Below are 23,131 nucleotides of genomic sequence, written 5' to 3' on the forward strand. Positions count from 1 at the left end.
TTTCTTCTTCTTCTTCTTCTTCTTCTTCTTCTTCTTCCAACACCACCACACTGTTTCGACACACACACACACACACACACACACACACACACACACACACACACACACACACACACACACACACACACACACACACACACACACACACACACACACACAAATCCTTGCCAACACTAATTTGACCTGAAATAAACGAAGAAAATCAGCTCTTCCCTTAATGAATACAATGAAACGGTCAAGGAACTTAAAGATATTCTGGAAATACTGAACAGAATATTCGAGACGCGTATAGGTGGGGTAAGATATGATGGTGGAAACCGAGAATGGGACAAAGCATAGGATCAGTAAGGGAGCTAATTACTGTGGTTCTTGGAATGGGTACAATATGGTAAGGGATGGATCGATGGAAGCAGATATCAAGGAGCAAAGATGTAGGAAATCTTTAAAATCGATGGAAATAGGAGGAGTTTAGTAAGTTTCGTACGTGGGAAGTTATGTATATAAAGGTTTTAAATGTGTGTAGCGTTTCAAAAATAGGTAGAATATATTTTATACGAAGAAATTGAACACAAGAAGCCTTAACAAGTTCAATATGCGCTCTACTAAATTTAAAAACTGAAGGAAAAATTGAAATATGTGAATGTTTTACATATATGAAACATGTCAAAAGAAGCTAGAATAGATTATATAGGAGGAAATTGAATACGAGACGGCTTATCGAGTTACATAAACGTTTTACTGAATTGCAAAAATAAAATAAAAGTTGCTTCATATACATGTACTATTTGAAGTGGCGTAACATTACAGGAAAAAACTGAATGCGAGAAGCCAAAGTTAGTAAACAACAAAACGAAACAAAAAGACTGCAGTATGTGGAGATTGTATATATCATTACCTTTTCAAGAAGACATGAATCAGGTGAGATGTGATGATATTTCAAATCAGCGCAAGGAAGAGCTCTGATTGTTACCTTATACAAGTCAATGAACAGCAAAACTAGAGCAAAAATCACCTGCATATATATATATATATATATATATATATATATATATATATATATATATATATATATATATATATATATATATATATATATATATATATACAAGTAAACTGAAGAATGAATGAGTGAAACGATTGAAGAGGACGTAGTGAGTGACGAATGAAATGATGTTAGTATTTACATCAAAGAAGGGCAGCAAATGAAATGTAATAATATTTCCAATCTCTCTTTCTCTCTCTCTCTCTCTCTCTCTCTCTCTCTCTCTCTCTCTCTCTCTCTCTCTCTCTCTCTCTCCTTGCGCGCGCGTGCGTGTGTGTGTGCGTGCGCGCGCGCGCGCGTGTGTGTGTGTGTGTGTGTGTGTGTGTCACATGCTTCTATTCATGTGTAACATTGCAAGGTGATCGTTAGAGTTGGAATCAAAATAAGAAACGCTGTTTTTTAGCTTTAGTTAATTACTATAGTTTTTTTTTATATATTTTTGTGGGGATTTAATTGGGTTCTGAAAATGCAGGTCAGTTAGGGAGGAAAAAGGATTTTAGCACCTTTTAATTTCTCTCTCTCTCTCTCTCTCTCTCTCTCTCTCTCTCTCTCTCTCTCTCTCTCTCTCTCTCTCTCTCTCTCTCTCTCTCTCTCTCTCTCTCTCTCTCTCTCTCTCTCTCTCTCTCTCTCTCTCTCTCTCTCTCTCTCTCTCTCTCTCTCTCTCTCTCTCTCTCTCTCTCTCTCTCTCTCTCTCTCTCTCTCTCTCTCGTGTACTTGTGTTCCGGTGACCTATATATTCTCTATCAAGTTCAATTAACTTTTATAGACTGTACGTTACCATTTCTTTGTTGGAAGTCGACGTAGTAACTCCAGTGTTTTACGATCTAAAAGGGAAAAGATGAGGCCAGGTAGGGAGGATGGAGGTTGAAAAGAGTTAAGAAAATAAAGAGGGCATAGCGTTGAAAATGAAATGACTGGGAGACGGCTAAAAAAAGAAAATTCATCTTGATTTTTACGAAGGTGTTCATAATAAGCTACATTATGTAAGCCGAAGAGATGCTTGATGGTAAGTAGGGAAGTTTGCGTCCATGCAGAGGTCCTTTTTGACTACACGCAACACATGTTTTTATTCAAAGTGTAGGCGAGATTTTGTACGAGTTTGTATACGTTGGTCTAAGCATCTTCACTATAAATATCCTCAGTAGTAATGCCAGCCAGTTATAATAACAAGGAGTGTGCGGGACGCTCTTCAGTGTCTACAGGCCTGTATTCCAATCCTGTGCTCAGATGCAATATAGTGTAGTTAAGCACTTGCCTTAGAGACTATTTTTTTTAGCGCTACATTAGCATCTCTAGTCCTTAACACCCCTGTCCTTCATCATTTTTGAAAAACTGCCAAAATCTGCCAGGTTGGAGTTGAGTGAATTTGCATAAAAATAAATACGAAAAATTTTAAACGACCCCCCCCCAAGTTTGAGAGGGTAGGAAAGAATAACCAAGCATGAGTCCAGCAGTAACGGCAATCGAGGAAAATATCAGCGTCATGCCAGAAGAAGCTCAGGAGCGGACCCCAGGCTGCGGATGTCTGCGTGGCATCCGCAGCCTGCTGAGGGCCATAAAGCGGCGATGGAGAAGGCGAGCGCGCCCGACAGAGAAAAAAGTGCGGAAGATCGCTGAAGTAGAAGAGGAGACTGAAGAGGATCAGGTAGCACCTACTGATGGAGTAATACTTGGAGAAGGGGTTACTGAAGACGATGGAAAGGGAAAGGAAATGGAAAAAGTAAACAGCGAAGAGCATGAGGAAGAGGAAAGGCAGAAGGAAGGCGACGACGACGACCAGCTGGTCCTTGAAGACGGTGGTGCGGAAGAAGAACAGGTGCAGGCCGAGGCGCGCACTGAGGGGGATCCCTTCCCAGAACTCACGTGCGTGCTAGGGGAGGACGTGGACCTGGAGGAGGCCACGACGGGAAAGCTTGAGGTTGAGGCACTCACTGCCACTGAGGAGGGTCCCTCATCGGGCGTCATGTACGTGCCTGGAGAGACTATCGTGGAGGAGGCCCTAGCTGAAGGCTGGACCGTGGCTGGCAGAAGAAAGCGTCGCAAGAAGAAGAAGGAGCGGTGCAGTGAGGATGAAGCGAAGGCCTCCACGGCAGAGGCATGCCGTGGCCCTGAGGAGGGATACCCTCCTGGCGTGAGGTGCGTGTTATTAGAGAAGGAGGATCAGAATGAGGACGCAGCGCAGGCCTGGACCTTGGTTGGCGGCAAGAAGCGCCGCAGGAAGAAAGCGCGGAAGAGTGGAGATGACGCGAAGGCCTCCACGGCAGAGGGATCGATCCCTCAGCAGCTGAAGGCTGCTCCTCCTACCAGGAAGCGTCCTGCACGTCCTGCTTGGGGCGCGCGAGACAGCGTGCGACGCTCCTGGCAGGAGGACACCGTGGAGGTTTCGTTGCCGGTGGCGCCTCACCTGCGGCGCCACGTGATCGGGCCGCGAGGCGCCACCGTGCGGAAGGTGGAGCAGGAATGGCCGGGGGTGCGGGTGGCGGTGCCGTCGCAGCAGGACACGCGCACAGGCACCGTCACTGTTCGAGGGCCTCGACGGCAGGTGGAGGGTGCCGCTGCTAGGCTGAAGGCGGTGCTGCAGGAGGAGGAGAAGGTGAGGGTGAGCGTGGCGGTAATGCCACAGCAGCGGCATCTTGTGGTGGGTCCTGGCGGCGCCACCATTAGGAGGCTCCAGCAGGAGTTCCCGGAGGTGATCTTTAAGGTGCCTCCGGTGAGGGACCGTAAATCCGCCACCATCCTGCTGGTGGGTCCCCGCCGCCAGCTGACCGCCGCCGAGGCCTCCGTTACGGCGTGCCTGGCGCCCGCCCGCCGCCCCGCACGCCCTTGAGGAGGCTGACCTTTGACCTTTTAGCGTTGTAAGGAGAAAAATAAAGAAATGAAAAAAAAAAGTTAAAATAAATAAAGTGATTAAAAAAATGAATGTGAAAAAGAAAATTGTAAAAAAAAAAAAAAAAAAGTAAGAAATGAAATGTAGACAAGGATGATGATAATGTATGTGTATATTGTAGGGAATCATAACATTGATATTATTCCAAGTCATGACGATGTATGTATGAGTATGTATATGTATAGGTGTAAGTTTAAGTATAGTGGGGCATCATAACATTGACAATATTCCAAGTCATGATGACGTATATATATATATATATGAGTATGTATATGTATCGGTGTAAGTGTAAGTATTATGGGCATCATAACATTGACAATATTCCAAGTCATGATGACGTATGTATATAAGAGCACGAGTATGAGTGTGTGTGTGTGTGTGTGTGTGTGAATATGTGAATATGTCGTGTGAATGTATAAATGTATAAATTTATACATAATAATAAATGTATAAATAATGAAGAAATTGAAAGCAAAGAAACTAAAACAATAAAACCCCCCCCAAAAAAAAAGAGGAGGAGGAAAAGAAAAAGCGAAAATGAACAAAAAAAGTCATCAGCGACCAAAATCAAGAAAGAAGAAGAAATAAAAGCAGAAAATGAACAAAAAAAGTCATCAGCGACCAAAATCAAGAAAGAAATTGAAGAAGTAAAAGCAGAAAATGAACAAAAAAAGTCATCAGCGACCAAAAACAAGAAAGAAGAAGAAATAAAAGCAGAAAATGAATAAAAAAAGTCATCAGCGACCAAAAACAAGAAAGAAGAAGAAATAAAAGCAGAAAATGAACAAAAAAAGTCATCAGCGACCAAAAACAAGAAAGAAGAAGAAATAAAAGCAGAAAATGAACAAAAAAAGTCATCAGCGACCAAAATCAAGAAAGAAATTGAAGAAATAAAAGCAGAAAATGAATAAAAAAAGTCATCAGCGACCAAAAACAAGAAAGAAGAAGAAATAAAAGCAGAAAATGAACAAAAAAAGTCATCAGCGACCAAAATCAAGAAAGAAGTAAAAGCAAAAAATGAACAAAAAAAGTCATCAGCGACCAAAATCAAGAAAGAAATTAAAGAAGTAAAAGCAGAAAATGAACAAAAAAAGTCATCAGCGACCAAAATCAAGAAAGAAGTAAAAGCAAAAAATGAACAAAAAAAGTCATCAGCGACCAAAATCAAGAAAGAAATTGAAGAAATAAAAGCAGAAAATGAACAAAAAAAGTCATCAGCGACCAAAAACAAGAAAGAAGAAGAAATAAAAGCAGAAAATGAACAAAAAAAGTCATCAGCGACCAAAAACAAGAAAGAAGAAGAAATAAAAGCAGAAAATGAACAAAAAAAGTCATCAGCGACCAAAATCAAGAAAGAAATTGAAGAAGTAAAAGCAGAAAATGAACAAAAAAAGTCATCAGCGACCAAAAACAAGAAAGAAGAAGAAATAAAAGCAGAAAATTAACAAAAAAAGTCATCAGCGACCAAAATCAAGAAAGAAATTGAAGAAGTAAAAGCAGAAAATGAATAAAAAAAGTCATCAGCGACCAAAATCAAGAAAGAAGAAGTAAAAACAAAAAATGAACAAAAAAAAGTCATCAGCGACCAAAATCAAGAAAGAAATTGAAGAAGTAAAAGCAGAAAATGAACAAAAAAAGTCATCAGCGACCAAAGTTAATAATAAAGAAATTGAAAGTAAAGAAACTAAATCAATAAAATAAAAAAAAGAGGAGGAAAAGAAAAAGCGAAAATGAACAAAAAAGTCATCAGCGACCAAAATCAAGAAAGAAATTGAAGAAGTAAAAGCAGAAAATTAACAAAAAAAGTCATCAGCGACCAAAAACAAGAAAGAAGAAGAAATAAAAGCAGAAAATGAATAAAAAAAGTCATCAGCGACCAAAATCAAGAAAGAAGAAGAAATAAAAGCAGAAAATGAACAAAAAAAGTCATCAGCGACCAAAATCAAGAAAGAAATTGAAGAAGAAATAAAAGCAGAAAATGAACAAAAAAAGTCATCAGCGACCAAAATCAAGAAAGAAATTGAAGAAGTAAAAGCAGAAAATTAACAAAAAAAGTTATCAGCGACCAAAAATCAAGAAAGAAGAAGTAAAAGCAGAAAATGAACAAAAAAGTCATCAGCGACCAAAATCAAGAAAGAAATTGAAGAAGTAAAAGCAGAAAATGAACAAAAAAAGTCATCAGCGACCAAAAACAAGAAAGAAGAAGAAATAAAAGCAGAAAATGGACAAAAAAAGTCATCAGCGACCAAATGGACAAAAAAAGTCATCAGCGACCAAAATCAAGAAAGAAGAAGAAATAAAAGCAGAAAATGAACAAAAAAAGTCATCAGCGACCAAAATCAAGAAAGAAGAAGAAATAAAAGCAGAAAATGAACAAAAAAAGTCATCAGCGACCAAAATCAAGAAAGAAGAAGAAATAAAAGCAGAAAATGAACAAAAAAAGTCATCAGCGACCAAAATCAATAAAGAAATTGAAGAAGAAATAAAAGCAGAAAATGATCAAAAAAAGTCATCAGCGACCAAAGTTAATAATAAAGAAATTGAAAGTAAAGAAACTAAATCAATAAAATCCAAAAAAAAGGAGGAGGAAAAGAAAAAGCGAAAATGAACAAAAAAAGTCATCAGCGACCAAAATCAAGGATGAAGAAAGTGAAGAAGAAATAAAAGCAGAAAATTAACAAAAAAAGTCATCAGCGACCAAAGTTAATACTGAAATTGAAAGTAAATTGTGTGTGTGTGTAAATATGTCGCGTGAATGTATGGGTGATGTGTGTGTGTGTGTGTGTGTGTGTGTGTGTGTGTGAGGCATCATACCACTGACAATATTCCAAGTCATGATGATGTATCTATGAGTATGTACTCGTATATGTATAGGTGTAAGTTTAAGTATAGTGGGGCATCATAACATTGACAATATTCCAAGTCATGATAATGTATCTATGAGTATATATATGTATAAGTGTAGGTATAGTAGGGCATCATAACATCAACAATATTCCAAGTCATGATGAGTATATATGAAGTATATATGTATAGTATATATGAGTATGAGAGCGTGTGTGTGTGTGTGTGTGTGTGTGTGTGTGTGTGTGTTTTGTATTGTTGTAAAGTGTGTATATGCCACGCGCCTGTGTGTGCATGGTGTTATGAAAGGTGTTGCTCTCAAGGTGTGTGTGTGTGTGTGTGTGTGTAGTAGTAGTAGTAGTGGTAGTAGTAACAACAAATCATTAAATTTCATCATACGCGCACGTAGTTTTCTGGATCAAAAAAGTTACGAGTTTCTCATTGAAATTGAATTTTCTATTAATTTGCACTAATTTTTACTACTATCATTATTATTATTATTATTATTATTATTATTATTATTATTATTATTATTATTATTATTATTATTATTATTATTACTACTACTACTACTACTATAACTCTTTGCTTTACCTGCCCTTAATAAGAACAGACGCGCTATTTGGCAAAACTACTAATTGCAGCACAGGTGTTCAACAGAACTGGATAACTATTGAGGAGCCGTTCATTCTCAGTCATTCCTTTGTTTTATGAATAAGACTCGTTTTACCGTACGGATGTGCTTCCATTTGATTTTATACATTTATTTAATTATTGCAAGCGCTGGTTGAGTGAATATCCACTTTCGTCATTTTCAACTTAGGCTTCACGGTTTCTCAAATGATCACTAGTATTTTTTAGGTTCAATTAGTCTTAGCCCTTCCAATTTTAGATATATTCTCCATAATCTCTCAACTTTTTTACCCACAATGCTCACTACAGTCTCTTAAGTAACTCCTCAGCCTTTGAGAGGACATTATAAACCTCCCATCTTTTTCTCCTCCTCCTTTGTTCATGCAGGCAACTTTTACAAAGGCTGTAAATGTGTAAAGATTGTCTCGTTATCACAGCCCATCTTATCCAAACGCTGCCAACCTCCTCCAGAACAAGCAAATAACATTATCCTGACTCCTCTCTCTCTCTCTCTCTCTCATTTCAGTAAGGTCACTCGTGCAGCACCAGCAGGAGGGGCGTGGCCGGCTCTACTCTGGGTTAATTAGGTAGTCACTGTTGAGTCTCTCGGTGGGTCTCGCTCATTGTGCTGCTCTCATCGCCTCCTTCATCAGCCGTAATGCTACTGAAGGTGTACGTATAGGCAGTGGTGTGGGTGATTTGGTCTTATTACTTGTGATTTCTTTTGTTCTTACTTGTTGTTGTTGGTGGTCGTGGTGTGTGTGTGTGTGTGCTTCGTCTCTCCTTCTTTTTGTTATTATTATTATTATTATTAGTAGTAGTAGTAGTAGTAGCAGTGGATGAGGTGGTGGTAATATTAAAAAAAAAAAATCCATACTTGGGCCTGACCGGGATTTGAACCCGGGACCTCTCGCACCCTAAGCGAGAATCATACCCCTAGACCATCAGGCCGCTTATTTAGTTTACCTTCGTCATTTTTATTATTATTGCAATGGTGGTGGCTGTGGTAGTAGTATTGGAGGAGTGATGTAGAGAAAGAAAGGGTTCAAACGTCATTGGTTTTCTGGAGCATTGCTTTGAGGTTTGTAAGACTCAAAGTGTGTGTGTGTAGAAGTGTTGGATTATGTAGTGAGGTGATGAGATGTAATATAAAGCCAGCCCCGCATTCCTAAACATTCATTCATCTGGTCTCTTACAAATAACAGGTTGTAGTGGAAGGTACTTGGAGTTTTCAAGGAAGATTTCGTGATTCTAGTGATAACAAGTTCTCTGCATCATCAATAGGAAAAAAAAGAACATGGATAAGAACACTATTAATCATTTGAGGCCTTTTAGATAATAGCTGTGGTGAGATAACAGTGATAATACGTTGCAGAGAGAGAGAGAGAGAGAGAGAGAGAGAGAGAGAGAGAGAGAGAGAGAGAGAGAGAGAGTCGCTTATCATGTGTTGTGGAGTTGTGGAAAGCTGAGGAAAGTGATGAGTGGTGTCGGTAGCACGTGTGTGTGTTGATGACATGCAATTGCTAGTTTTATTCTGTTTATTTTCATTTTTTCTCATTTTTTGTCATTTTTTCTGTCATGATCCGCCTCTGATCTTGTCACTTTCATTCTACTTTTTTTCCCTTTTTTTTTTTTTGCAGGTACGTTTCATCCTTGCTTTGTGTTAGTCCCCTCGCTTCTTCGTGTTTATTTTTTTATGTTTTTGTTCTTCCGCGCCCTCCCTATTTAGTATCAAGTTCAACCATTCCTTCCACAAACCATCGTAACCCACAAGCATTCACAGTTACTCATTAGGTTCATTCTCCCATTCCTTAAACAAAGACACTCAACCACATGTGTCTTATTTATTTATTTATTTAATAATAGATTGGATAGAAATATATATATACACTTTTTTTTTTATATCACACTTTTTCTTGCTATTTTCTTATTTCTCCTCCTCCTCCTCCTCTTTATTGTGCAAATGAATCATGTCCACTCTTCACTTATTATTATTGTTATTGTTATAGTTTTTGCTGTTGTTGTTGTTGTTGTTGTTGTTGTTGTTGTTGTTATTATTATTATTATTATTATTATTATTATTATTATTATCATTATTATTATTATTATTATTATTATTATTGACTTTACTTGACAGAGAGAGAGAGAGAGAGAGAGAGAGAGAGAGAGAGAGAGAGAGAGAGAGAGAGAGAGAGAGAGAGAGAGAGAGAGAGACTTTAATTATCATGTAATCTGAACAACACCTACGTACCCCAAACTAATTCATTCTTTTCAGCGCGAATATTATGATCATTATCTTTTTTATTAAGAATATTATTATTTTTTTTTATTTTGATTAAACTGCATCTGAGGTCTTAATTTTCCAGTAATTAGATTTGTACTTAGTAAACCATTATATTTAATTTACACACACAAACACACACACACACACCACATTACAATACAGTGTTTGCATTATAATATTGTTAATTAGCAGTTGTTGGAATGTGGATTGTGCGTGGTGCAGAATGTGTGTGTGAGTGTGTGTGTGTGTGTGTGTATGTTCGTTAATTATGAGTTATCTTTCTTGTCTGCACAGTTTAACTGTCCACGCGCTCTCTCTCTCTCTCTCTCTCTCTCTCTCTCTCTCTCTCTCTCTCTCTCTCTCTCTCTCTCTCTCTCTCACCAAGTACAAGTACAAACTCCAAACACAGAATTCAAAACAAATACAGTACACGCCATAAACTGAGAATATTACACTGGTACTCGCAATCCACACACTTTATGGCGACCTTAAATTCTTTCATATTAACTTTACCCCCTCAAGTGAAACGTTCAGTCGATTACAATATCAGAAAAAAAAAGTGCAATATTCGATGGTTTAGTGACGTTACATTCAATATTACTGCCATTGCTTTGCTTTTGCACTTTGAGATTTGTGCTTTTGTTTATTTTTTTTTTCAGTTAGACATTTTTCACACATTATTTATTTATGTAAGAGGGTGTTTGACTTAGGGCTACAAAAGTTAGAAGAAAAGGTCCCTCGAGGTGCCAGTCACTAAAGAAAATGGCCAAAGGGATTAGCCAATACTGAATTTAAGGTGTCTTGAAATCTCCTTCCTTATAATACTGAAGTTCCTGTTTAAGGGAAATACAGAAGTTTAAGGGAAGTTCCGAAGCGTACCAGTAAGAGTGATGAAAGATTGTGAATACTGGTTAACTCTTACATTAGCTCTTGCATTAGAGAGGTGGACAGAATAGAGGTGAGAAAACTTTTGAGATACTTTTTGTTGGAATATTTTTCTTTTTATTGCATTATCTTGAATATCTCCGTATCCTAGAAAGATCAAGATTAAGTTCCTATTCTTTATTCCTTATTTCTTCACATCCATACAAACATTCTCTTTTTTTTTTTTTTTTTTTTACAATGCGGTGAATGTTTAAAAGAGGATAACCACATCAATATAAGCGTATGGCAACTCTGATGTATTGTTGTATATGCGCTAATGAATTTCTCATTTATTATACATTAGCCACGGTTGCAGTTTTATAGACCACTTTTTTAGGATACTATGCATTCCGGAACGTTTAGAGTACCAATATTTATAATTTAACAAGTCAGTAAATTATTGACGAGTTTTGATGCATGGTTGAAACAAGGTAATGGATTAGATTATTGGCCAATTTATACACACGTTTTACACAAAGGACGCGTGAAATATCCTATTTTACACTGAGTTGTTGCAATATTTCAGCATTAGAAGCAGTTATGTATTAAATTCAGGGGAGAAATACAAGCACACATACAACTGGCCATCTTGTAAATATTCTTTCTCAAGTATAACTACTACTATTGATCGTAATATACTTCGAAAAATAAACTGAAATAGATTAAATAAATAAAATAAGCTGAAACAAGTACTAATTGAAGTTATCCATAACCTCACACACACACACACACACACACACACACACACACACACACACACACACACACACACCATATATTTTGCACACTGATATACTTCTTCACTCCGTTACTGCAGCATATAACTCAACTTGCTTATTTCTCCCTCCCCCCGTCACTTCCTCACCCCTTCCCTTCATATCCTCCCTTCATGTTCTCCCTCCATATCCTTTCCCATCTCCTCATCCCTTCCCTTCATATTCTCCCTCTGCTACACAACTTTTTACTTATTTATTGTCAGTCTCTCTCTCTCTCTCTCTCTCTCTCTCTCTCTCTCTCTCTCTCTCTCTCTCTCTCTCTCTCTCTCTCTCTCTCTCTTTTTCTTTCCTCTCACTTTTTCTTCCTTCCTAGTTTTTTTTCTATTTTTTTCAGTTCCTCCTCGATTATTTTTACCTCTTACGTTCCTCTTCCTCCTTTTATTTATCGTTTACTGTTCTTTTTCACTTTAACTCTTGTTTTCCTATTACTACATTATTTTACAGCTCATTTTACTTCTCTTCCTTTTCTTCCATGTCAATATATTTAGTGTTACTTCTCATACCCTCTTTCATTTCTTCTGTTTCTTCGTATCTTCCTTTTCTCCACGAATTTCTGCTCTTTCTTCCCATCTCTTTCCTCTTTGACCATCCTATTCTGATTGATTTGTTGTATTTATAAGTTGCAGCCCCTTCATTTTCATCTTTTTTTTACTCTCCTCCACTGTCCTTTCTTCTATCCTGCTTATACTTGCTCTTCTCTTGTCATAACTTGCTGCCTTCTTATCAAAAATTCTCTCTTTCCACGTTTCTCTTTACTCTTCCTCCTTCTCTTCTTTCTTCTCGCGCGTACTTCCTTCCATTATCATCCTTTTCCCAAATCTCTTCATCCCTCTACTCCTCTCTTTACTTTTCTCTTTTTTCTTTTTCCATCGTCATCTCCCTCTTCCTTCTCCTGACCCATTCTCACTATTCCTTCCCCTCCTCCCATCCTTCTCTTCCTTTCCCTCTTCCTTGTCACTTTCTGATCCTTTTACTTTTCCTTTGTTCTTTCTCCACTTCATCTCTCTCCATCTTCATCTTTGTCATCTGTTCTTTGCTTGCCTTTCTTTTTTCTCAAGCCCTTCGTTATTCTCTCCCTCTCTTCTCCTGCCATACGCCCCTTCTTTCCTTTCCACGTCACAGTCAATGCCCTACATCATCGCAAGATTTTCCCTACCTAGTGACTTCTCTCTCCTTTCCCTTCCTTCCTTTCTCCGTTTTTCTCCCATTTTCACTCCCTTGCACTCCCACCTTCCCATCGTTTCTCTACTTCCCCCTCACTCTCCTTCCTTCCCTGTAACTTCCCTCTCCCTCCACCTCCCCCTCCCTCTCTCTCTCTCTCTCCCTGGTGTTTCCCTGTTCACCCTCCCCACGGCTTTCCCCTCTCCCGCCGTTCGTGTCTGTGTGGACTATTGATCACACCACGCTGGGTCTGTTGCCGCCAGTCCCGTACTCAACCTAAATTCTGAGGCGCCACCTTACATGCCTAGTCTTCAAGCTGCATTTGATTACACCCATTTGTCCTCTCTGTCTCTTTCTTCTCCCCCCACCCTTTTTTTTTTTTTTCTCTCTCTCTCTCTCGCTGTCTTGTTCGGTTTTCTCCCTTCTTCCTATATCTTTAATTTCTTTCTTCCTTTTTCTTCCTTTAGTTCTTGTGTTGTTTATTTTCCCATTTTTCCTCTCTCTTTCTCTGTCTGTTTTCCTTCCCTTTCGTCTCATTTCCCTCCCTACCTTTCATTCTTTTCGTTATCTCTGTACTTTATCTTTCAATCTCTTCTTTCCCTTCCTTCCTTCCTTCCTTCCTGTCTTCTTTAATTCTTCCGTCCCCTTCTCTTTCTTTCTCGTTCCCTGCTCTTTCTTTCTCATTTGCTTCTCTTCCTATTTACCTTTCATTCCTTTCGTCACTCTCCACTTCTAATTTTCATACCTTTTTTTTTTCCCCTCCTCACTTCCTGTCTTCTTTAGTTTCTTCCGTTCCCTCGTTTCGTCATTCTCTCATCTTCTCTTACCCTACTCCGTTCCTATCTCCTGTCTTTAATTCTTTCCGTTCCCTCCTTTCATCACTGTCTCATCTCCTTCCCTCCGCCCCTGCGCTTCCCGCCTCACCGTTCTGTAAGCAGCAGCAGACATGGAGCTCAGGGCAAAGCTTAGGATCTCACCTCCTACCATCTTGGGTATTAGAGTGGGTTAGGGCGCGCCAACACACACACACACACACACACACACTCATATACTCACTCATACTCCCATCATGGTGACAGTTATAGTTATTTTTTCAGTGATTATTTGTTTTTTTAATCTGTTTTTATAATAAGTAAGGAATTTATTTTTTTTTCTTTTCAGATTTCTTGTTTAGTTATTTGAATATATGTTTTATTACTGGTTTTGATTTCATTATTTTTATTAGTCACCTCTTTTGTCAATAGTAGTAATAGTAATAGTAGTAGTAGTAGTAATAATAATAATGATAACAATAATATTCGTAATAATAATGATAAGTGTATAGTCAAATTCCAAAATACAAGTATATATTTGAGTAAAGTTTCATGCCTCCTCCTCCTCCTCCTCCTCCTCCTCCTGCATCTTCTCACTTCACATCATAACATTTCATCATGGCCTGAATCTGTTGCCTCCCCTCCTTCTCTCTCTCTCTCTCTCTCTCTCTCTCTCTCTCTCTCTCTCTCTCTCTCTCTCTGATTGATGGGAGTATCGGTTAACTTGTTGAATGAACCATGTTGCTTCCGTCTCTCTCTCTCTCTCTCTCTCTCTCTCCTCTCTCTCTCTCTCTCTCTCTCTCTCTCTCTCTCTCTCTCTCTCTCTCTCTCTCTCTCTCTCTCTCTTCCAATCCATCTACAGTAATTTGTTAACCGTTCAGTTTACCGTGTGAAAGGAGGAGGAAGAAGGGAAGGAAAGGGAGGAGGAGGAGGAGGAAGAGGAATAATAACAGGGGGAGGGGGTACTAGAAGAGGAGATGGAGGACGAGAGACGGAGATGGTGTAAGAAGGAATGAGGAGGAGGAGGAGAAGGGATTGGAAGAGGATGAGAAGGAGGACCAGGGGGTGAGGAGGAGGAAGAGGAGGAGGAGGAGGAGGAGGAGGAGGAGGAGGAAGCTAAAGAAGAAAATATGGAAATAGAAATGAAATAGATAAAAGTGAAAGACGAAAACTATTACAATGAAAAGAAAAAAAAAAGAACTCGTGCAAATTTATTTATTATTATTATTATTATTATTATTTTTTAACATTTCCTCTTTTTTTCGATCAGGTTCATAGTTTGTGTTTTGTATTGGTTATTTCACTGCCTTTGTGTTAGTGCTAAAGAAGACAAGGAGAGTACCAACTGCAACTTGTATGAAAAAAAAAAAAAAAACACCAAAGTGACATACAGATTCGTACAAATGGTTATAAACTAAAAAATATTAAGATTTAAAATAGGGGTAAACAAAAAGTTAGTTCACATACAGGGTTGTGGATGACCGGAACAAACTTACAATGAACGTAGAAGATAAACTAACATTATATTTTCCAAAGGAGGCTGTACCTATATAATTATGATGACAAATAGCAGTCCTCCGTTATATGATTCTCCTTTTCGGCGGTCTTTTTTAGGAAGTGGCACTGAAGTGGGTTTTTTTTCCCTCAAAATATGTATTGCTCTTGGCCAGTGACCTTGCTTAAAAGAAAAGGAAACTTGTTAATTTTTAAGTGCTCAGGAGTTTCCTTGTGTAAGTAAACTGGCCTTTTGCAGTATCTGATTTTATATTCTTACGTGACTTTGTGTCTTGGCTGGAGGGTATTAAGGACTTGTATCTTTGCAGTGTGGTGTTTCCTATCTGGGTCACGAACAGGGACGAGAGCGTGTTCGTGCTGAAGCTGCCACGTTAGCAAAGCCCTCACGTCTCTTGCGCCTGTTGGGGAACTACTGGTGAGATTCCTGGGCGTGGCGATAATTTGAACTGTATGAGCCTCTCTGCACCGCCGCCTCTCGCACGTGTCCCCCTAGTGCCTGGTTATTTATCATTTATTTATTTTTGTATATTAGGAAGAGCGTTCAAGGGTAAAACAAAAATAAAAACTGGAAAAAAAAAAATCGTTCATAATGCCATTCTTAAAGGGAGATAAGGGTGAAGGAACAAATTAAGTACTTTGTAAGGTATTGATGTTCTTCTTCTGAAACAGTTCAAGTCGTAGGCAAGGGAGATGCAAGTGAGAAATCTTAAAATCAACTGAAAACTATTTGACAAGCTTCAGTTCTTACCTTCAGCAGATTGTACCTGTTTCATGGCAGTAATTAGTGGGTACTTAGATTAATTCTGTGTCAATTGTTTATGTAATATCGTAACCAATGTCTTTAAGGACTGTAGTTAATTCCATGATAGTACATTGCAGTTAAATTCTGTTTGCTACATCCAGATGCCTATTTCTCAGGACCAATCACAATAATTCCCACGTGACACTATCACTACACTCGTGGAGGTGATAGAGCATGAAAATTTTCCCCACGGATGACAATGATTTTGGACACTCTTTACTCACGTGTGTCGGTGGCCACAGTAACACGTAGGTCCCTCTAATGACACTATGATTTCTGCCAGGAACAACGTAAAGCATAGGAACGAGGCACTGAAATCTACTTTTCATGTGTTGATTACTGTATGCCTTATGTCACTTACTGGCTAGTTTTCCCCTCAGTAACAAGACTACAGGTAAGGCTCTGATTCGATTTCCTTTCAAGAACTGGTGTTTTTGTATCTGAGGTAAGCTAATCATGAAAAAAAAATTACTTGAAACGCTAAACTGTCTCTTCCTTTTCTTTTCCTTTCCTCTGCCCATCCCATTAAAAAAGTCGAGTATGAAAGAACTCCAATCACGTACAAACTAATTTAAATCCACACAAGTCTAATTCCTCCCCTCAAAACACCAAAAACTAGCACTGGGATCCTGTAGAGTGCTGGCTGGCGACTCCTAGGGCCATTTTACTGGGTGAACTGGGTGGTGGGTCACTACTGCAGCGTCTCCTCCAAATGGTTCCCAGGGTGGCGGTGGCAGGCGGTGACGACAGGTTTAGTGGGACGGCGGCGTGCTGCGGGAGGGATGGTAATCAGCTTAGTGTGGCCGCCTGGCTACGTGGTGGTGACTAGGACGGTGGCTGTGGTGGAAGTGGTGGAGGTGGAGGAAGGGGGGTGGTGGTGGTGGATACGACAGTGAGCGTGGTGGTGTCTAAGAAATCTTTTTTTTTTTTTTATGGTGAAAGAGGAGGATGAGTGGAAAAAAATGGAAGCAGTGTGCAAGTGGTAGTTTTTAGGAGATGGTTTAGTTGGTGAAGGTGGTGGTGGTGGTGGATACGACACTGGGCGTGGCAGTGTCTTTAAGTTGTGTTTAAAGAGATCTGTTCGTCTACTTATTGTATGGAGAATAGTAAGTTAGTGTACATTTTGCGACTTTACTGTGTTCTTATGCCAGTTTTCTTCATATGTGACAGAAAGAAAAAAAAAAATGATACAAACTTACCGTCCTGTAATTGAGAGAAAAAAAAAAAAGTTTGAGAGCCTTTTCTCGGTTTCACATTTACACCTTCCTTTCCTAACCATGTCATTACTACGTATGTCAGCAGCTGTACCTTGAATGTCTTCCTTTTATATCTCGTTACTCGATGTTAACTAGCATGTATATGTACATAAGTTCACATCTATATCCTTACACCCATCAAATTACTCCTTTGTCACACACCATCTCATTCACATATAACTTACGACACATTGACTCACCCATATGTTAATTAATCACCACGCTTCACATCACTAACACGCTATTTCGTCTTATTTCGTCTTAAATCACCTCATTCTCATATAACTCATCACACGTTACTTCACTTACATGTTATTTACCACGCCTCGAATCATTCACGAACTGTTAATCTTACATCACCTCAGTCACAAGTAATTCCCCAGTCATGCATCACCAGTGCCCCGCGCCCTGCACACTCCACAGCTGGTGTTGGTCCCCGCGGCAGGCCAGTCTCTCCGGTCGCCGCCCCGTTAGACCTGTAAATTTAGCAGACTCGTAAACTCTCCCTTTATTTTTTTTTCTTTCAACGACGACGGCAGGGAGGACTCGGCCACTTTGAAGGGGGAAGCACACCCTTACCTCCAGAGTTTCAATTAATATTCTTTTCTTTGGGTTAGGGTGTGGTGGGTGAGTCAGGAATGGCTTCTTGCTTTTTATGCCGTTTTCTCTTAGATTTGGTAGTGTTCTCTCTCTCTTTCTCTCTCTCTCCCCTTTTAGATTAATTTCAGGTAAGATATTTTGAGGATTCGTGGAGTGTCTTTGAGTATAGCTTTACACTTACGTAATATTGTCTGCTCTCTCTTAACTCTTTATTTTTTTATTGTCATGGATGCTTTGTCCAGGCTCCTCCTCCTTTTCCTTCTTCTTGTCTTCCACTTCTCAGTTCTTCTCATTTATCTTCTCTTTTTGCTCGCTTCGTCCTCCACATATTTGTCATCTTTCTCTGCTTCTGCCTCCTCCTCCTCCTCCTCCTCCTCCTCCTCCTCCTCCTCCTCCTCCAACAAGGCTGTGTCACCAATCTGAGGAAGAATCAAGAAAAACAGCCCAGCAGCTTCCCGGCAACTTGGCTGATCACGTTTGTAGGGAGAGTAAACACAGGCCTGATGGCTTCTTCTAATCTGCTGTGTTTGTACTGTGTTGTAGTGGCGAGGGCCTTGGGACGGTGCTGGGACGGTGGTGGTGGTGGTGGTGGTGGTGGGTGGGCAGGGCCGAGCGGAGGCAGCCCTAGCTAGGTCCAGGCGAGCCGTGGTGGTGGTGGTGGTGATGCTGTGGCTGGCCAAGGAGGGAGAGATTGAGTGGTGCTTGGGGCAGGGCAGGGCATATCAGGGTCGGCTCTGGCTTATATGGGGGCGTGGGATGAGAGAGAGAGAGAGAGAGAGAGAGAGAGAGAGAGAGAGAGAGAGAGAGAGAGAGAGAGAGAGAGAGAGAGATTTTTAGGTGTAGTAGTTGGTAAATACGGAGGGAAGGCGAAAGAAAAATATAGGTAGGTAGGTTTTCTGGATTTATGATGCCTAGCAACGGATGGCGAGGATGAGGAGTCACGGAGGGTTCTGTACGCTACTGAACATCATCATGACATATCCAGGAACAGGCCAGTGGCCGGAGCTATTTGGAACTGTTGTCTAGAACCTGGAAGCTTAACCAAAAAGCCTTAGATGGTGTTGGTTATAATCTTTCTAAACCTGGTCAGGCAAGGTCTCGAAGATCTCTGTAGTAAACATGAACTCTGTCACAGAATTTGCTCCAGTAAACAAGACGAAGAGAGGGAGAAAAAAAAAATAGTTATGGTGGATGCACCTGCTCTCCCGCTGCCAAGGTGACCTCACACAGCTGCCTCCACCTGCCTGCGGCGCCTCCCTCTGTGGTAGCAGCTTGTCCAGTGACTCCCGTCAGGTGCTAAAACTAAGCCGGTTTATTCGCTATGGAATTTTTCTAATCTCTTAAAGGCATGTTGGAGAAGAGTGTTTATCCCTAACCACCTATTAAGGGCCCGGCGATCAGTGGCGGCGGCGGCGGCGACCTGGCATAGAGGAGCGTGTTGGGACCTGGAAGCTGCAATGAGGGTGATGATGGTGGTGGTGATGACGACGATGATGGTGGTGGTGATTATACTGCTGCTGCTAGTATACTGATGATGATTATGCTGCTACTGCTTCTGTCTACTGATATGGTGTTGTGTGTGAGTATATATAACATATATGCTTTGATAAGGAGTGTGCAGATAGCCTGACGTTATGCACTTACATGCAATGATAAATCTCACTAAAAAAATGTTGGAGTTGATCCGAGTGCAATTACCGTTGTCAATAATGTAGCTTAGAGTTCTGTGAAGTGCACCTCTGCCTTCAGTGCTTTAAATAGAGTTGAGTAATGCTGAGAAGATTAAATTGGCTTGTGATGCCTGACACGTGACGGACACGGTATTAATTATATTGATAACGGCCTGGCACGTGAATGACATGATGTTAATCATAATGACAGCAGTAATACACAACATATTGTACTTATTACACAACGACGCCATAAACAGCAATAGAACACTCAAGTTTTCTTATGTTAGGACCACCACCGCCTCTATCACCTCCGCAAAGCAGAATTGATGTAATGAGAGTAACAGTGCTAATGATAGTATTAATGATAGGTTAGTTAATGATCCTGCTAATGATAGCAACACCAATAATGATAATAATAATAATAATAATAATAATAATAATAATAATAATAATAATAATAATAATAATAATAATACTGATAGCTTTTGTTACTATTATTATTATTATTATTATCATTATTATTATTATGAAGACATAAGTACTAACAAGATACAATTATTGTACAGTATACACTTACTACTACTGTTACTAGCACTGTCCATACCACCACCACTACCCCCATCACCATTACCAACCCCAATACCACCACCAAACAAAACCTTCACCCCTACCACCACCGCCACCACCACCACCAACAACAGCAACAGCAATAGCAACAACACAAAGCACAAACAACGTACACACACAAAAAAAAATATTAGATAAACAAAACACAAGACCCGTTAATCACTTCGGTAACACAAAGACAACACACACACACACACACACACACACACACACACACTTATGTGCACATCACCCTCAAAGTAAGTACCTGTCTGCACCTCTACTTTCTGTCGCCTCGAAACTCACTTTACCTCCCTTTACATCTCCGCTCCCTTTACAGTGCAGTCCTTGGGCAGGTCAGGCGGGTCATGCTGACACTGCAGTATTGATTGTCTGGAAAGTTGAAGGAGGGAAAAGGACGAGGAGAAAATGGAAGAATAAGACGAGGAGATGTTGAGGGTGAAAGTTTCTCCAGGAAATTAAGTCTAATATCTGTTTTTTTTTAAATTAGGTTTCTATGTGAAAAGATTATGGTGTGTTTCTTGGAGTAGTGGTGGTGATAGTAGTAGCAGTGGTTGTAGTGAAGTTGGTAGTGGTACAGTAGTAGTAGTGGTAGCTGTTGTTGTTGTTGTCGTTGTTGTTGTTGTTATTATTGTTATTATAATCATCGTCATCATTCTTCTTGTTCTTGTTCTTCTTTGTCTTTGTCTTCGTCTTCGTCTTTTTCTTCTTTTTCTTCTTCTTCTTCGTCTTCGTCTTCTTGTTCTTGTTCTTGTTCTTGTTCTTGTTCTTCTTCTAATATTATTATCATCATCATTATTATAGTAACAGTATAAATAGAAGCAATAATAGGTAGTATCAGTAGCAGTAACACCAGCAGCATTACCAACATCAGCAGCAGAAGCACCGTCTTAATAACCACTATGAATTATAAAAACCCCAATATATACCTAAACTAATAAAACACTCCCTAGTGCTGTAATAGAATGGAGGCGAGTGGTGGGCTGTGTTGCAGGTGTATGTACTATGTATGCGGCGCCTAAGGATGGGGAGAGTTGAGGGGATGGACGGTGGGGGTGCCAGGTAGGGGTGGAGTGGGACTGGTGTGTACATTGTTTGGTTAGTCAATATTCTGGGTCGCTTCTGTATCCTCGGGGTGGATTCTTACTTTTCTGCTTGACTTAGGAGAGTTCACGAGGCTCTATAAGCACACACACACACACACACACACACACACACACACACACCACACCTCTCTCTCTCTCTCTCTCTCTCATAGTCAACAGGCAGTTTTTGATGCATAACTGGCAAAAAAGTGAGAGAGAGAGAGAGAGAGAGAGAGAGAGAGAGAGAGAGAGAGAGAGAGAGAGAGAGAGAGAATTTAGATCAGAAAAAAAATAGAGCTCTCTGTATTAAGTAGCAATTAATATTCTCTCTCCATCTCTCTTTATGTACACGTTTCAATTTTTTTTTTTTTTTCTATAAAGCTGAAATCGGCCCGTATATATCATCGCAAAGAACCACAGCACATTACTTCATAAACTCCAAGAGCAGCTTTTGAATCGATGATCTTTGCTTGTGTCGCGTTTCTATTCTAGGGTCGCTGTTTCGTATGAGTCTTCGTGTGGTTCTGCTTCGTCTATCTCTCTCTGACTTACAAGCACATCCACCTTCATGCAGTCAATCCACCTCTTTTTTTTTTTTTTTTTTTTGGCCTTCCTCCTTAAATTCCCTCGTATACTTTTATTTAAAATATATTACACAGGACAGTAATCAGTTTTATCTTCAGGACATAACCGCATTTTATCAATTAAGTGCTATATTATTCCCTCACGTGTTTAAATAATGTAACGGTAACGAATTGGCTTTCACAATTTTAATTACAAGGAGAAAACATAACACACAAACTACTGCTACTTTTACTTCCCTTTCTCTCTCTTCACTTCCTCGTATTCCCTCCATCACTTACACACTTAACATCCTCTACTTTCTGCTACAGTTCCTCAGTTTTCTTCCTCTTATGAATGTTGTACAGTACAGCGCTTCCAGGGATTCTTGTCCTCGGATGTACTTGATGCCCTCGTTCATGTACTCCTTACCTCGTTTCCTTGTCAAGATTTGATGCTTCACGAAGAGGAAGTTACGAGAGGAGCTTTTGGGGAGATTACTGTTAGTGTATTTGCTGAAGCGACTGTATTTATTTTCAATTGTGTTTACTGTTTTTCTTTACTCAGTGTAGTTTGGTTTGTTATTATCATTATTCTTTTTCTCCTTCCTTCTTCTTCTTTTTCTTCTTTTGCCTTTATTGTTTTTATTTATTTCATCCACACAAAAGGCGCCATGAATTCGGTCAGTTAATCAGTCACAAGATACGATCTCTCTCTCTCTCTCTTCTCTCTCTCTTCCTCTCTCTCTCTCTCTCTCTCTCTCTCTCTCTCTCTCTCTCTCTCTCTCTCGCTCGCTTTCTGAGCAAAATGTTTGGTCGATAATTTCTTTTAAAGTGTTGCAAATTTACTTTAAACTTCAATGTCCTCTTGTTGTTGTGATCTTGCCTGCCATTCTTTGAGGAAAACAGTCACTGATGTTTACTACTACTGCTACTACTACTACTCCTACTACTACTACTGTTACTACTACTACTACTACTACTACTACTACTACTACTACTACTACTACTACTACTACTACTACTACTACTACTACTACCACTACTACTACTGTGACAAAAGCTCGATGAAGAGAGATGGCGAAAAGACAGAAAAAACGCTCTGTAGAATGTTGAGATCGCTAGTTTACAAAGAGAGAGAAGAGAGAGTCGAGAGAGGAGAGAGAGAGAGAGAGAGAGAGAGAGAGAGAGAGAGAGAGACGAGACGAGAGAGAGAGAGAAAAAAATTGTAAGCATTAAAAAAAAATATTCCAAAACAAAAAAAAGTCTTTCGAATTGACTGAAACATATACGTAGTCCGAAAAGAAAAAAAAATAATAATGACAAAAATAGGAATATCAGCAGCGTATCTAACATTCAGAGGATAGACTAGACTTCGTATTATACCACCTTTCTCAGAGTTCTGCTAAGAGGCACTCGTGTAGATGACAACAGCCTTTTTTTTTTTTTCTTCTTTCTCTCTCTCTCTCTCTTCACCTGATCTACATTTTTATCCTCTCCGTTTTCCAGGTACAGATACGAAAGGTTATACTGTACTCGTTTCTCTGGTGCGCTGTTTACGCCTCTTGCTGCTGAAGGCGTCGTGTTCGCAAGTGGCGGCCTCTCGAGAGATACAAAACGAAGGAACGAAATATCTTCTTCACTTATTCC

The 23,131-nt window shown here is 39.7% G+C and overlaps 1 long non-coding RNA gene and 1 other non-coding gene across 2 annotated transcripts in view; one reads left to right on the top strand and one right to left on the bottom strand.

Annotated features, from left to right (window-relative positions):
* LOC135106981 (uncharacterized) overlaps positions 1-16,510 on the top strand; it is a 27,838-nt gene extending 11,328 nt beyond the window's left edge. Inside the window, exons 2-3 of the long non-coding RNA XR_010271529.1 lie at positions 7,933-8,078; positions 15,187-16,510. This is a non-coding gene — a long non-coding RNA (uncharacterized LOC135106981). The remainder of the gene's footprint in view (positions 1-7,932; positions 8,079-15,186) is intronic.
* Positions 8,286-8,357, bottom strand: Trnap-agg (transfer RNA proline (anticodon AGG)). Its single transcript has one exon. It is a non-coding gene; the product is annotated as a tRNA-Pro (tRNA).
* Positions 16,511-23,131: the final 6,621 nt, after the last annotated feature.

Source organism: Scylla paramamosain, chromosome 14 (assembly GCF_035594125.1).
Source record: "Scylla paramamosain isolate STU-SP2022 chromosome 14, ASM3559412v1, whole genome shotgun sequence".
Lineage (NCBI taxonomy): Eukaryota > Metazoa > Arthropoda > Malacostraca > Decapoda > Portunidae > Scylla > Scylla paramamosain.